At 36.9% G+C, this 15319-nt stretch overlaps 1 protein-coding gene across 3 annotated transcripts in view; it reads left to right on the forward strand.

Moving 5' to 3' along the window:
- The first annotated feature begins 3698 nt into the window (after nucleotides 1-3698).
- LOC124156238 (DNA ligase 1-like) overlaps nucleotides 3699-15319 on the forward strand; it is a 57842-nt gene continuing 46221 nt past the window's right edge. For all 3 annotated transcript variants that reach the window (XM_046530647.1, XM_046530648.1, XM_046530649.1), the window contains exon 1: nucleotides 3699-3969. The gene's annotated coding sequence lies outside the window, so the exon portion shown is untranslated. The remainder of the gene's footprint in view (nucleotides 3970-15319) is intronic.

Genomic DNA, 15319 nt, shown 5'->3' on the forward strand with positions numbered 1-15319 from the left:
CTTTCGCTGGAACGAACGGTCGCCCTCTTCCTCATTTAGTGACGCAAGGAAATCTTTCCGGCACACATTACTTCACAAGTTCCGTTTCCACTCGCTTCGTGAATTAGTTACAATATATTGTGCCATAAGCAGTAAACATATGGGTTAAACTCATATTAAACTATACTGCCGAAATTGATACATTTCTCACTATTTACGGCTTACAATACAAAATTATGGAGAGTATAAGGGGCTTAAAAGAAAACAGCTCCATGCAATTGCGTGAAATAAAAATAAAATTAGTACCATAAATGTTCCACCGTCACGCTTTAACTGTTCCATTGGCATGCTGTCGATAACGTACATAATCATAAGCATCCTAAAATCAGTGCACTTTTTTGTTCCTTCAACATTGTTTTTTAAATATTTTAACTAAAATTCCTTCCATTTCATACAAAATACAGCTCAAATAGGTTTAACACCGGGATTGACTCTCCTATGTAGAACTAGACTCTAGTAATAGAGTTTCGTTGATAAATCAATTATCGCCCAACTCTGAGCCTTAATAATACTCCCTTTCAACGGATTTATTTAGTGATTCATTAGGCATTATCATCAATCTCCACCAGTTTGAAAGAATCTTATAATTCCGTATATGCTGACACTAATAAGAGAAATATGCGTGCCATTTATTTATGCGGTATCTCTCTCAAACATTTAAATTTGCTTTTTGAATTATTCCAGGGAATTTCAAGTCATATTGGAAAGAAACATCTGTTTAATGCATAGCTCTGTGCATTGTCTTGTGAATTAGCCTACCCCAGATGCTAAGAGAATTCCTACTCGTACGTTATAAGAGCTGCTACAGCTGCTGGTATCTTTTGCATTTTGAGCATCTATATTCCGATGAGTAAGAGAACTGAAAGGCAGCCGAAAGGAGGAAAAATTACTTGAAAAGTGATGTTTTGTAAAACACTAGACTTCATTAAGATAATTCATTCAAAAATTCAGAGAAATATACGATTCTTCTTAAAAAGAATTGGCCTTAAATGCTCATTATGGTGTTTGTGGTAAAAAATAATTTAAGTCAACCAAAACTGGAGAAAAAATTATGTATTCTACTCTTTGATAGCTGAAAGCCCAATTATCATCAAAGAAGCTGTATTCCAATTAATGAATTATAAAACCTTAGAATTCAACGGGGAAACTGATGATATCATGTTATTATTATTATAGGGATGCATCAAAAGCGCAAAATGAGCATAATAATATCACTTACATAGCACAGGCTGTTTCAGACACCTAGAACCAGTAACTGGTTACAACTTGAGCATGTATATATAGATGTATTGAACACCTGAAAAAAAAATACTCGAGGTCCTAAGTACTCCAAGGAAAGGAACTGTTCCCATTTCCTTAAATGCTTGACATTCACACTGGAACTGTACAGTGGCGGAAAATACGAGCGTATCAGCGCAAAGCTCACTGGCGTCTAGATTCGGCCAGCCTCGGAACTACTTCAAGAAGTGCGAATGCCAAAAATATTCCCACGTAAGGTTCTCGTGAAGTCGGTGATTTCCGAACTGTACACACTTTTCAAAAGTGAAATTCAGTCAATGCAACGAAATTAGGCGACTTGTGAACGGCTCAATTACGTCCTATTACTCCTATCATTTGAGATTAGTTTTCACCCACGTCTATAAAATATATCGTCGCTTCGTCGTCACGTGTAAATTTTTTCATGAAAATTAAGGTAAAACACTCTATTTGACATCTTCACATTAATTGTACCGCAGCTGACAGTTTTTTTGTGTTTTCAGGTTCTCAATGCATCTATAAATATGAGCACAATTTGTAACCAGTTAATGGTTCTAGCCTGTGTTATGCAAGTCATATTATTATGATGACCGTGCTTTTCATTATTACTTATAGACCTCTAGCCAACTCATTACGCGAGGCGCACAAAGACTACAAGCGTCGCCTTTCATTGGCTTTTTTGGCAGGTGTTTTACGCTAATAATACCTCTCACTCCCACTCCGTATGTTAATATCATAATAAAAATTTAATGGTTTAGTCTTTTTAATCTCAATATGATTAATGGCATATATATTTATTGAGTTATAGGTTTTAAATAAAAAAATACATTTCACCAACTTTTCGAACATGAAATACTATCTTCTTCGCGGCTAAATTGAAAAAAGTCTACCATATTTAATTTGGCCCCTTTTAAATTTGGTCGCTCACTATCCCCTTAATTATGGCTGTGAGGCATAGAAATCGTGTAAAATCGATAACTAGCAATGAGTGGAAAAATTCCATGGAACAATTTGACTTTGATCTTGCATTTGCCACTTTACAGCGATTGGAGACCTGCCAGCATCGATGTGTATCACGATATTTTGAGAAGTAGCAATACCAATATCAAAAGTGTCGATTTACTAAAAATAAAGCATTGAAAATGGTCTCGAGATTCAATAAGAATAATGTCAATCGAGGCACGGGTTACAACTTGAGCCAAATGTGGAGATCCATCATCAAGGAGAAAAAAGAAAAATCCCGGAAGAAGATTGGCAATCAGACAACAACTCAACCTCACGAGATGCTTACATTAACGGCCCATATCAATCCTCATAACGATGGCAGTGGCAGAAATTGAAACGCTGGCAGTAGCCAAAATCCTGACCCAATCGGAAACCATAGAGAATTACATAAGCTCTGGACTTTGAAATTATGAATTAGACAAGAACACGAACGAATTTGAATATTGGGGCTCACAAACTCACTCGCAGCTGCGGAAACCTTGGTCGGCTTAATAAAAATGCTGTTTAGATATATACTCCAAGAAAGATATTCGCCATGAAAAAATCATTTGGTTTAACTGGGATTCGGATTTCTGCGAAGGCGAATCTCAGACCGGGTTTACCGAAAAAGGTGTTAAATTCTCAAGTCCACATTGTGGCACAGGAGACGGATCTCATGCTTACTGCTTAACCCAGTTTGAGATTCGCTTTGGTGGTGTAACGGGTAGCATACCTGATCGGCAATAGGGAGATCCGGGTTTGAATCCAGGCAAAGCCAAATGATTTTTTCATGGAGAATTTTATCCTTTGGATATATAACTTGCACCTGTGCGCAGGACCGCGTACAAAGTCACTTGTTCTCTGCAGTGGTTTGGATGCAGTTGAGAATTAAAAAGCTGGTTTTTGTGACGCTATTATTCCCTTGTACGTTCTCTGAATTCAAACACCGGAAAATGAGGCAATTTCTGGTGAAACGAAATAGACCCGACTGTTCTTGTGCATTCGGAACGCAAGAATCTTATTCCATGCCGCACCCCGTCATCCCTGCATCCGCTGCACGGAGGCATCCGGGACCAGGAGGCGCCTACTCCAAGTGACGTCACCCAAAAGGAACCCGTCATCCCGAAACCACGCACCCCCCCTAAAACACGCCTTCCCACCCCTCTCCTCCTAAATCCACAGGGGAAGGAGGCAAACCCGTCCGTAAGGGACTAATCCCGAAATAGATGCACGGGGGCGGTCGGGTAGGGGGTTTGGTGGGGCGTTCCATATTTAACGGATGTTTGGGAGGGACGTGGAGTGGGAGGGGAGGTGGTGAGGACACAGCGAGAGGTGGTCGGGGGGAGGAGGAAGGAGGAAAGAGCGGGTTAATGGAGTAGGAGAAACCCCCTCCCCCTATATCCCAACCCTTCTAGAAAGGGGGTGGTGTGTCGAAGGGAGGGAATCCACGAGCAGCGAGATCTACGCGGCAGACACCGTTGAGTATTAGTTGAGCCGTTTGGGAGAGTGGAGGGAAACGGTCGCTCTGGAGTGAAGTTGGTGGAGAGAGAGAGAGAGAGAGATAGTGTGAGAGAGAGAGAGGAGATATAAGGAAGAATCTGCGGCAGGAACAAGGAGGAATCCGCGCGGGAGGAAAAGGAGGAAGACGATTTGTTTTGCTTGGAAATTTTCGGGAGTCTTTAACGACAAGTAAGTATGCATGTATGTGCCCCACCCTTTAGTGTTGCGGAGTGACAAAAAATATTACCCAAAGGTATTCGCCACGAAGAGATCGGGAAAAGCATACCACTGAAGCTGTCAAAGTGAAAGATGGTTCCGGAAAAAAAATTGGACAAGGATCCGCAAATTGGACCAGAAAATTTCCCTTACAGACGAAAATGCAGCATCCAGTGGAACATTTACTCAACCTTCGCCACAAAAATCTTATTCGTTCAACTGACGAGTGCACACTAAGAAAATGCTGAAAACCATTGCATCCACTCATTTTACATACCAAGAATTCCTGTATCCAGAAGTCTCAGAAGTTCTGAATTTTGTAAAATATCACACATCAGTTTTTCTCTCATAATTTTTCCCAAAAATGAATTACGTTTGACAAATATTAAAACGTCTACTAATCGAATTATCCACGCAAAATTTGCAGGGGCTTCCATCACTTACGAGTAGAAGGTAAATTACCATCCCAATGTGACTTCTCAATCACAAATCATTCGTAAAGGTTGCCATTACCGTGAATAAAAATAAAATCCTTAAAAGAAGGCATAAAACATTCACTGCAATTTAAAGCAAACTAAGCTTTTTCATCATCTTCCACTCATTTTTTTTTGTTTTTCTCATGTTACCTCTCATTTCACAAAACCTGATATGTTACAGAAAAATGCATTATGGCCTTAGAATATAAATTGTGTAAAAAACTATAAATATTATTAATGACGAGAGCTTTCATAATGCTTTATATAGAGGAAAATCAGCAATGGTTTTGATATTAAAAAGGAAATCCGAAAACATATATAGTCAGCATCTACACACAATACAATTGACAACAACATTTCTACAACAAGTTTTCCAAAAAAAGTCATCGCTGGTGTAACGCTTCAGCTTACGAAGTGAATTATCCTATGGAGCCAGGGAGCAAAGATTAAAGGATATTGAGTTGGATTCACGCCAGTCCATATTATCGATGACATAATTCCAAGTTACACGAATGGAAAAAATTACAAAAAATAATCCGTTGAAACTATCGCTGAAACAATTAATTTCTTATTCTATTCCGTGATAAGAAACATTTTCTAAACACAACGTTTTCGGACTGGGAATAATGTGTTAAATGAAAATGAGCAGTGCATGATAAATTCATTTCATGCAGCATTTTAGGTTTTTTTCTGGATTATTTAATCCTTAAGATAAATAAAACAACCATTTTATTAATTATAAAGGCAATCGAATGAATAAACAAAGGACACTTCACTTTCAGGCGTTTTCTTTCAATCTTTATCTTTGGACTGAACGAAAAAGTTCACAGATCCATTAGCTGTAAGAAGTTGACATAGGCTAAAGATGAAATTTTAAAATAACATAATGCTTACAAATACCATAAATTATTCACTAAGAGCAAAATCACTGACCTCTGATATCGCTCATCGAATCCAATACCGGAAATACACATAACTGTTTCCAACTACCATAATAGTTAGAGGAACACCAATACAAACATATTATTTTTTACCAATTTCACGCAGTATTCTAACGAAAATATGAGTTTCCGCCAAATATCAAACGAAAAATAGAGCAACCGATCAGTCAACACATGTTGCGCGAGACCGGAGTGGCTGGATTTATTTCTTCAGAGTCGCTTCCGTGTGTACCACTGTAGTGAGCTTCTTTTAGTCACCAAAGAATTCAGGGACACAAATAATTTATTTTGTTTTCCTCCTGGCAATGTCACCATCAGAAGCATTCCAATTAGTGACTCAGAACTAATTATATTTCACGCGATACACACAGTGATTCATCACCTGTTGAGTAAATATATTTTGAACTCGATTTCTGTTCTTAAAACTTTTCGAAGCATAAAATAGCTAACTCGAAACATAAATAACTCGATCATTTCAAAATTTACAAAACCAACTAATTAAAGAAGAATGAGGGAGCCGACTCCCTCAAATCCTGCGTCAGCAAAACAGGCAAGAGACACTTCATCTAGAAATTTCATGGAGGGGCAGTAGGGTTTAACTGTAGACAGACAGCTATTCCTATCAGTTCCCAACCCTATCCCCTACGTAATAGCTACCATTAACGTTTTATAATTAAATCAAAGCCGATAAATCCCGGAAACTTTTACGCAAAACCAATCCACATGTAAAATGGGTGGGTGCTCAACATGAAGTGTACAATGGAAGAGCCGGAAATGTCTTACTAACCTCATTTCTACGAGAATAATTCCACTGACACAAGACTTCACTGCCACCGCCAGCGAATCACTTTGGCACAGAACCTATCAAGTGGCTAAATCACATGCATCGATATGCTCAATTTGATTTCAATATTCACTTCACACTCCAGGATGTACCCACGTAAGAAAAGAATATTTCCCATGTATGCTTAAACCGGAGAACTGTCAGAGGTAAACGCTTTCAACCAAAGTTCGACACTGAGCACAAAGAAATTAATGAGAACTTTCTGAAAATTGAATGCGGAGATGTAACTAAATATCACTCTGCTTTTCAACACCGATAACAGTGTAATAATCGTGTGATCATAATATGAAAGTGGTATACATCAATATTATTGTATAAGATTTTATCATCCTCGAAAACTTCAATGCCTCAGGCATGAAATAAGATGATAATAGTAATAGAATTGAGTTCAAATTGATTCAAATAGTGAAGTAAAGAGATCTTCACTGCACAATTTATTTACATAAAATAGACAGGAACTTTTAAATTTTATTAAACAGACATATTTCCTAGAAAAACAAAATTCTAAATAAATAAGGCAATGATAAATAATAAATAAAAATTCATAAATTCAAAATATGACGATAATATTCAGTAGTTGTAAAATATATGAAAGTAAATAAGTAGGGAAAACTCGGAAATAATGACTAAACCCAAGGCATTAAAAACACGAGGAAGACATTTCAAACTCACGATTCTGTTATTTCGAACATTATATTACGCGATTTTAGGGACCAAGTAAGATATTTCGTAGAATTCTTAAAATGCTTAGCACCGGCAATAGTTAGGGATTAAAACCACTCGTTGGGAACCACAGTGAGCCATTTTTATTCTGAACATTTTTCAAGAAAACAAAAAATAAATTTCACATAATTGTGATTTCATCAGCATATTACTCGTAATAATCCAAATTTTTAACGTTCAAATTCATTTCATATGAATGCAAGCATGTTTGAATCCGATATCCGACAACCATTGACGTAAAATAGGAAAGAGCAACGCATTTCCGCGAAATTCTTAGCAAATAACTTATTTACACAATATTTTGCCTCATGACATAGGGAAAATATCTCCATCTATTTAAAACTAGTGATTCAGGCACCTCGAGGAAGTTGAAAGAACTTTAAATTTTAAGCTGGCTGATTAGGTTGAGTTAAGCGAAATAGTTTAACCGTACTCTAATGCTGTAGGAAGGATGGAAAATCGCTGTCACAGTAGATCGTAACGATCAAAATGAATTACGAGGAAATGATAGCTAAAAAAAAGTAATTATCCTATCTCATGAAGGGTAGCTTAGAAAACCGACGCGGCGTGTAAAATCATTCAAGATTCTCCGGGAAGACAGCCACTGTATTTATGCCACTCAGAGAGGAACACAAATCAGAGAAGAGAACTCTTAGTTCAAACCCATTATAGAGCTTATGGGATACAATAAATTGGAACGTAAAGGCATAAATTAAAAGTTCTTAGTGAAAATATAACGTAAATAATTGATTTTGGCATTATTCCAAATTGGTAGACACCTGTAAATTACTCTCATTTTACTTGAACGTAATTTTTATGATAACAATTTTCACCTCCTTATAAAAACAGTGTTATCAACAAAAGTACAGGGTAAATATATCAAATGAGCACATAAACATGTATGATTCTTCTTTCACGCACGTGAAATGCGCATGAAGAGATTCATTTCGAATCAAACACATTTCCATCATCTCAAAAATAATTAAATAAAACAAAATGACTCTCGTAAAATTTTTGAAGCGATTTAAACCAAACTGTAAGGATTCGTTTTTATCTACAGAAAAATGATTACTTGAGAAGGGTAAGGACAAAGAAAATGTTTCCAAGGAAATGTTTCCAACAATCCAAGGAAAAAGTTGCTATTGCTATCAACTTAGCTGGCATTGAATGATGGACTTCATCGATAAACTTGTGTAAGGTATTGTAGAATTCTATCTAATTCCAATCATTCAATTTAGAACCAACTTCCTTCCAACAAAAGAAATCTTTAAGAAAAATCTTCGGAAAGAGTCCTTCCGATTTCTGCGTCCTTTGATAAATCGAGAGAGTTCTTGTACTCTGGAATTTTTCCAGTGATCACATGAAGGCAAGACATAAATATGGGTGGCATCGAAGTCTCGGAGATAGCCACACTTGTCGGTTGAAAAAATGCATTCAAAGGACTAGAGCCCACTAATTGGATAACATTGCGCTTTCAAAGACACCCGGGCGTCTCAGGAGCCAAAGTCACGCCAGCTGGTCCACACTCAGTCTGGTCGCAAATAAACACGCAGCACGTGAATAAAAAGGCCGAGATGAAATCTATGTCTAAGGCGACGCTAACATTATCCTTAATCTGCCTATTCAGCAAATAAAGTAATGAAGATTAGCTATCAATAGGATTGATCAACTGATTGAAGGATTTCATTCGTAATGCTGAAATTGCAAATCCATAGGCCTTCAATAAAAAACTGTATCGAATATAATAGTATATAAAAACTATCTGATGTATCGTTTCTCGATAATATATGGAATATGAATACTATGATATCAAAATCTGCCGTAAGCAAATATTCTTTCGCAAATTGTACAAAAACTTCATTCCAAGCACTATGACAACACGAAGTAAATTTCTTCCGCCTTTAGCATAATAACATTCAGTTTAGCCGCGTCGACAAATCGATTTGATCAATAAATAACGCCAATTAAACAAAATGTTTAGTCACCAATTTATTCTCGGGAATTCTCTCACAAAAACTAAAGATATGAATAGAGTAATACGTTAAAGAACTTGATAATTGAAATATTTCACAATAATTAGCAGAAAGTCACCCCTTTTCCACTTAATGATGCCGAATAATGTATAAAAATGTATAGGTTTAAAAAAATTTTCACCGTTCCACAAGCGAGAATAATCGAAATGAATAAAAATAAATATAAATGAATAGATATCGCATTCAACCAATAACTTTTCGACATTGCATTACGGTATAGAGTTTAATTAAGGATAATTTACGATTTGTGGATCCATATTAGCAACGTGCGGAAACTATTTATTAGAGTTGATACACATTAATAATATTATACATAAATTTACAGCGTCAAATATCATATGAAATCTTTATATCCTCAGTTTTCAGCGATTAATCACGATAAAATTTATAATAATGTTCAATTTATACGACTAGCACGGTTCCCACTGTTTCCACAATGAGGGAGAACGTACCCAAACACAATTTTCATTTATTACACGCCATAAATCCTAAAGATCCAATAAAATATGCATCGCAGGGCTCAATTTAGAATATATTTCACTGAAACGTATTGTTTTTCATGTGATTAATGAGGTGCAAGGATTTGCATCTCGTAAAATTCCTATTATGTGATGAAATATAACGTATATGTCAGAAAAATAATTTTTAAATAGATTTTAAACTGTGAAAGCAGTTTACCATTGCCCCAAAAAAGTCTCGAGTAAGAAAAATACGGCCATCGAATTCACTGGTCACGTTACGTTAACGGTGGGGCTTCTGGACATGTTCTTAGGAAATAACAAGAAAATGGCTTGAAGACTAGAAAAAATCGTGAAAACGGGACAGCAAATAGAGATTCTCTGCTGTTTGGGAAAGTGAGAAGTAAGTACTAAGAAAACAACATTTAGGAGGCGTAGCAGTCAGAAAACAACTGCGCGCATTTTCACTCGTTGGTGAAACGAAATTTGGCATGGTGAGCTTAAAAGATTTTAAACATCTCAGTGTGTAGTGGGTTAAGTAATTCCAACACGATCTAGTTTTTAAAATTCTTCCGTTAAGAATTTATTGAGTGTACTTCTTCATAGTAAGATCCCTAAGATGCATAAAAATGGCATCTTGTCCTGCGATGGGTTCACACGCCATCACCCATCCTCTGCTAACGATATAATGAAACAGCGATTCAAAGGCAAGGCGATGGTGAGACATCAATTGAGATTTACCACCAAAGACACCTATATGAGTCAACAATAGCGGTGACTTGAGTCGAACATTCATCAGCGCATTCCAATTACGAAATAAAATTATCTCATTCTTTTATTAAATTAACTTTATTTCTATATTCGTCCATTTCTGCGCTCTTCTGCTCGTAACATTTTCTCGCCGGTAAAGAAAATATATTTTAAGTATGCAATAATAGATAAGGAATTCGAATAATTGAAAAATGGTGATTCATTCACCTTTGATGCATTGATGAGATACACTTTGTTAATGATTCAACCCGAACGTGCGCGTCCCTGCGTCTTGTGCAAACCTACGCCCGGACGTAAATCAAGGGCAAAATCTTTCCCTAGCCCACCTCACTCTTCGTTGATGTTGTAATGAGGTGTCCGAAGCCTCTAACCGGGGTTAGAACACGAGACTCTACGACAAGCCGCTGAGCGCTTTACTGTTGAAGTTAATGAATTAATCATTTGCTAATTTAAATTGAAAGAAATAACTGTGAACTTCAGGCTTGACTTTGTGAAACCTCTCAATATTGGAAATAAAGGAGTAAAACTTTGTCAGGTTCACTATTATACTAGTATGAGCACGACCCGGGTTTCGTAACGTAGTTACATCTTCACCTGGTGTTTCACGTAGTTACATCTTCACTTGAAGATGTAACTACGTTACGAAACCCGGGTCGTGCTCATACTAATATAATAGTGAACCTGACAAAGTTTTACCCCTTTATTTCCAGTAAAAGAAATAAGCAAAAGGGTTGTCAAGGGTCAAGAGTTGTTGATTAGTTACAGGAAAAGATCAATCAGCCAAAGAGACAACAACGACGTGTATAACTTGAGATTAATAAGATCATTATTTACATTAATACTGTGTCTAATAGTTATTTATGGGGTAAAAGAAGAATTAATTCCAATGTTTACTTACCAGGATACTTATCTCCCCCACGTACACCTTGGGAAAGGTTATCGATAGCAATAACCTTGAATCAAAATTCAAACTAAAAGCGCAAGAATGGCTTTACCACAATCGTTCCAGTCAATCCCGTCAGATGGTTGGGACTCGAGGAGGGAAAGAACTTTAGAGAGGCATAAACGGGACAGGGAGAAATTTAGGTAAAAGGGATGGAAGAAGCGACGGATACGTTCGCAAGGAACGGAAGACCACGAAAAGGGCATGTCCAGTGGAGAAGACAACGATTGGGTGTCTCGAACAGGCGTAACCAGAAAGAAGATAAATTCTTCACGAGGACGAAAGAGAAGAGAGAGAGCTGTGCCTAGTGAAGCTGCGGCCGCATCACATGCGGTCCATCGCTTGTTTTCCTAGTCCGCCCCACGTGGTTGCGCAAAGGACTAATTTGGAACGGGGTCGCGCCTCACCGTCAGAGAGTATAAAAGCCGGACGGCGAAGCTCTCGTTCTCGAATTGACGACAGGCCAAGTGGCGGAGAGGCAAGGGAGATTCTCGGGAGGCCTAGGACGGAACAGAATAGACAGCCGGCGAAGTTAGGTCAAAGTCACACGAAAGATTAACACTTTGCGTGCTATGTGCGTAATATTACGCCATCCGTCCTCTGAAAAATCGTAGTTTTCCATTTTTTTAAAAAGTGGTACAAACCTCAAAATAAACAAATGAAAATATATTAAATCAAAATTTATTCTTTAAAAATATACCAAATAGCCAATCCTCGCATCAAAGGTTGGTTGTTAAGAAATAGCACAAAAGTATTGAAAATGGCAAGAGCTGGGGTATAGATCCACAGTGTTAAGGTTAGCGCGGTCAGTGATAAAAAAAACGTAACATTGCATTGTACGAAGGATTTCAACATATTGATGCATTCAATATTATAGATCCATAGCATGTATCAAATAAAGCATTTCGAACTTAAACTCATGTAAATCGTGGAATAGGATGATAATCTAGACTAAATAGACCAATAAATTTTATTATTGGTCTATTTAGTCTAGATTGTCATCATAGCAAAAAAAAAGCTTTTAGTCATCCTACACATCTCATGACCGAAAATTCTCAAGATTACATTCGATTTTACGATAAAAGCACGGTGTTCATTTTCTAAGGGCCCTGCATACAATACAATACAATATAGGTGAATACAAACGATTTTATCTCCAAGATACATTTGCACTTCCAGAAAGGGTGATTTAACATAGGTTCAAAGAGGGTCAGATCAGTCCACGGTTACTACCTGAAATTTGATATTCCATAATCAACCTAAATATTGGGTGCATTATGACCATAAAGCCGATATTAAAAATTATAATTATATATCACGGCCTTTGAGGAGCAGTCTAGACAAGCGAAATAAGTCGGATGTCTTATATTAAACCTTAGAGTTAATTACACAACTTTAGCCTTCAAACAATGTAATCAAAGTATGGGTCACTTAATAAAATACAAACTAATCATTTTTTATTAAGTTTATGTTAGGCCAATCATCGGACAATGTTATATTTTACTTTAATTTATTGACAGCCCATAGCTAAATTCTGCGTAAATTTCAAAATCACCTCTAAGAAGATGTGTTCTCCCAATTAATTGTGATTTTTTTTAAGGTTTCAAACAGAGAGTATAATTTTTAGAGAAAACTTCGAAAGGAGCGTACATATACGAGGTATAAATACTTTAGCTGATTCTCGAAATAGATAAACGTATAGAGCACAAAACTCTCCGCCGAAATTGATGAAGAGTTAGGGATTTTGCTCTCCACGGGAGAGACATTTCAACATAAAAACGCGTTCCAATTTTTGGCAGCATCAACCGTCTCTCTTGCGTCACCAACGGCTACGAATTTCAATACACCATTAACGCTGGCTGGTGGTATTTTTCACCCTTTTCATTTATTCTTCCTTTCTCCCTCCGTTCAGTGGACTCTATTTCCGTCTCAGTCGTACACAGCTTATCTCACCCTCATCCCTTCGAAGAAAAAATAAAAAGCACTAGCATCCCCTACTCGCAAGCTCAACCGCGATTATCCACCCTTTCATTCACACGATACTGAAAGATTCCATCTGGCCCATGACCACTAATCGGCGAAAGCGGTATCACGGTGTAGAGGTCAACGAATCGCAGCCCACAACATAAATGTCCGCAAATTATTTTAAGGAGCTAGGGTCGCACTCGGGCCATCATAAGCGAATCTTTCTCGCGAATGTTATCGGAAAAACTTATGTTACCATACACGGGAACAAACGAGTTGAAAAGGCAAAATTATGGCACACAGAAGGTGAAAATTTCAATTCTTAAAATTTTTTTTGTTCATAGCCATTTCAACCTTTAAATATGACTGTGGTGCCATATTCATATAACAAACGGGATTTGGTTTCAGTTTTAGCATTCACTTGCTAATAACTTAATAAGTAGTTCAATGACTTGCCTGCATTTCATTTTCATAATTTGTTATGGTATATTTCATATGGTAAATTCAGCCGATTAAGGTCGAATTAACCGAAATTGGAAGTTCGAAATGTTAAAATAAAGCGTAGTGGCATTCCACGATTATTTTCATGTGTGCTTTTCGTAAACGCCCCCTTATTCAAATTGTCAAATCCTCCCTACCTCATCCTCAAATGTATAAATGTGATGCTCTCGTGTACTGTGAAGTTTTGTTCCAGATGGTGATGGCTTTGTGAGCCGAAACTCGTCGTATTCATGAAAATAAGTGTGGAAAAGCGAAAATACACGTAATTTTAATCTTAATTTGGTAGAAAGAATCAGTTTGCCAAAAAAATGTATGCTACCATTATTAAGCATCTTTAATTTGCTTTGACAAGTCTCGCCGTCAGAGCCTGAAGAAAAATAATAGCTTTCAAAAGCAATTTTCAGATAATACAAGTAAGTGCAGCTATTTTTGTGGACATCAGTCTATGATGTGTGCGTGGAAGAGTATAATATTTAATTTCTATTAAATACATTACTTCGTTTATCGCACCAAAATATTAATTACCTCAGGTAATTGCAACGATGCATTTGCTAATAAATTTTCGTACACTTACTGATTATTTATTAAAAGCATATTTCCCATTCCATTTCTATATTTATTGACTTCCTGATCTCATTAAAGGGATCGCAGCATACTAGATTTTTTCCCACGGGAAACTAGATGCAGATACATGGAGAGGGAAATTAGATGGAGAAAATTTGAATCTGTTATTCATTCGAGGAAGAGTTTAGTATTTTATGCCCAATAGTTCCCTCGCCCCATATCTTACACTTATATATATCTCATATCCCATATATATCTCATAAGCTAAATGGGACGTGGAAGGCTACAAATTATTACGAGTAGCCACTGCATTATAAACTCTCATAGCCCTGCCATAGACAACGCGACGTAATCACTTCCCTTTCCACGGCAAGATAATGAGAGAGAAGTCGCAAAATAAATAAAACATTGAATGCAGCTATTTTTGTGGACATCAGTCTATGATGTGTGCGTGGAAGAGTATAATTTTTAATTTCTATTTAATTACAGTGCTTCGTTTATCGCACCAAAATATGAATTACCTCAGGTAATTGCAAGGACGCGTACGACGTACTTTATTATCGATCATTTTGGCCACCTGTATACGTATCACAAAGTAATAGGAAGTCCCAAAAATTATCGCTTTGACCTTTCTCTATTGTCGTTTTCTTAATCAACGACATATTACAAAATTATAAATGCCTATGCTTCAATTAAAAAAAATGAATAAAAAATGACGAAAAAACTGAGATTTGAGCTGCATTCGGTGGTTTGAGAGTAAAATAAAATAAATAGAAATTATAATCCAACAATTCAAATCACATAAAGTTTCCCCACTCAATTTTGTTAAATATATCACGGCCTGCATGAAAATTCATGCATGAAATCTGTAATAAAATTCTAGTGATCGATATCTAACATAAAAATTTCATCTGCCGTTTTCCTCGGGCTGAATAGATTTTCCCCAGGGTGATAATTCTTAAACAGACATGAAGGACTTTTCTAGGAGTGGGTGGCGATGAAAATGTGTTAGGGAAGGTGTCATAGGCGGAGGGAGCAAAGACACGCGGGAGAAACTATTCCATTCATGCTTCGTCCTCTTCTCTTTTCCTCGCGAAGGAATGC

This window comes from Ischnura elegans, chromosome 3 (genome assembly GCF_921293095.1).
Source record: "Ischnura elegans chromosome 3, ioIscEleg1.1, whole genome shotgun sequence".
Classification (NCBI taxonomy): Eukaryota; Metazoa; Arthropoda; class Insecta; order Odonata; family Coenagrionidae; genus Ischnura; species Ischnura elegans.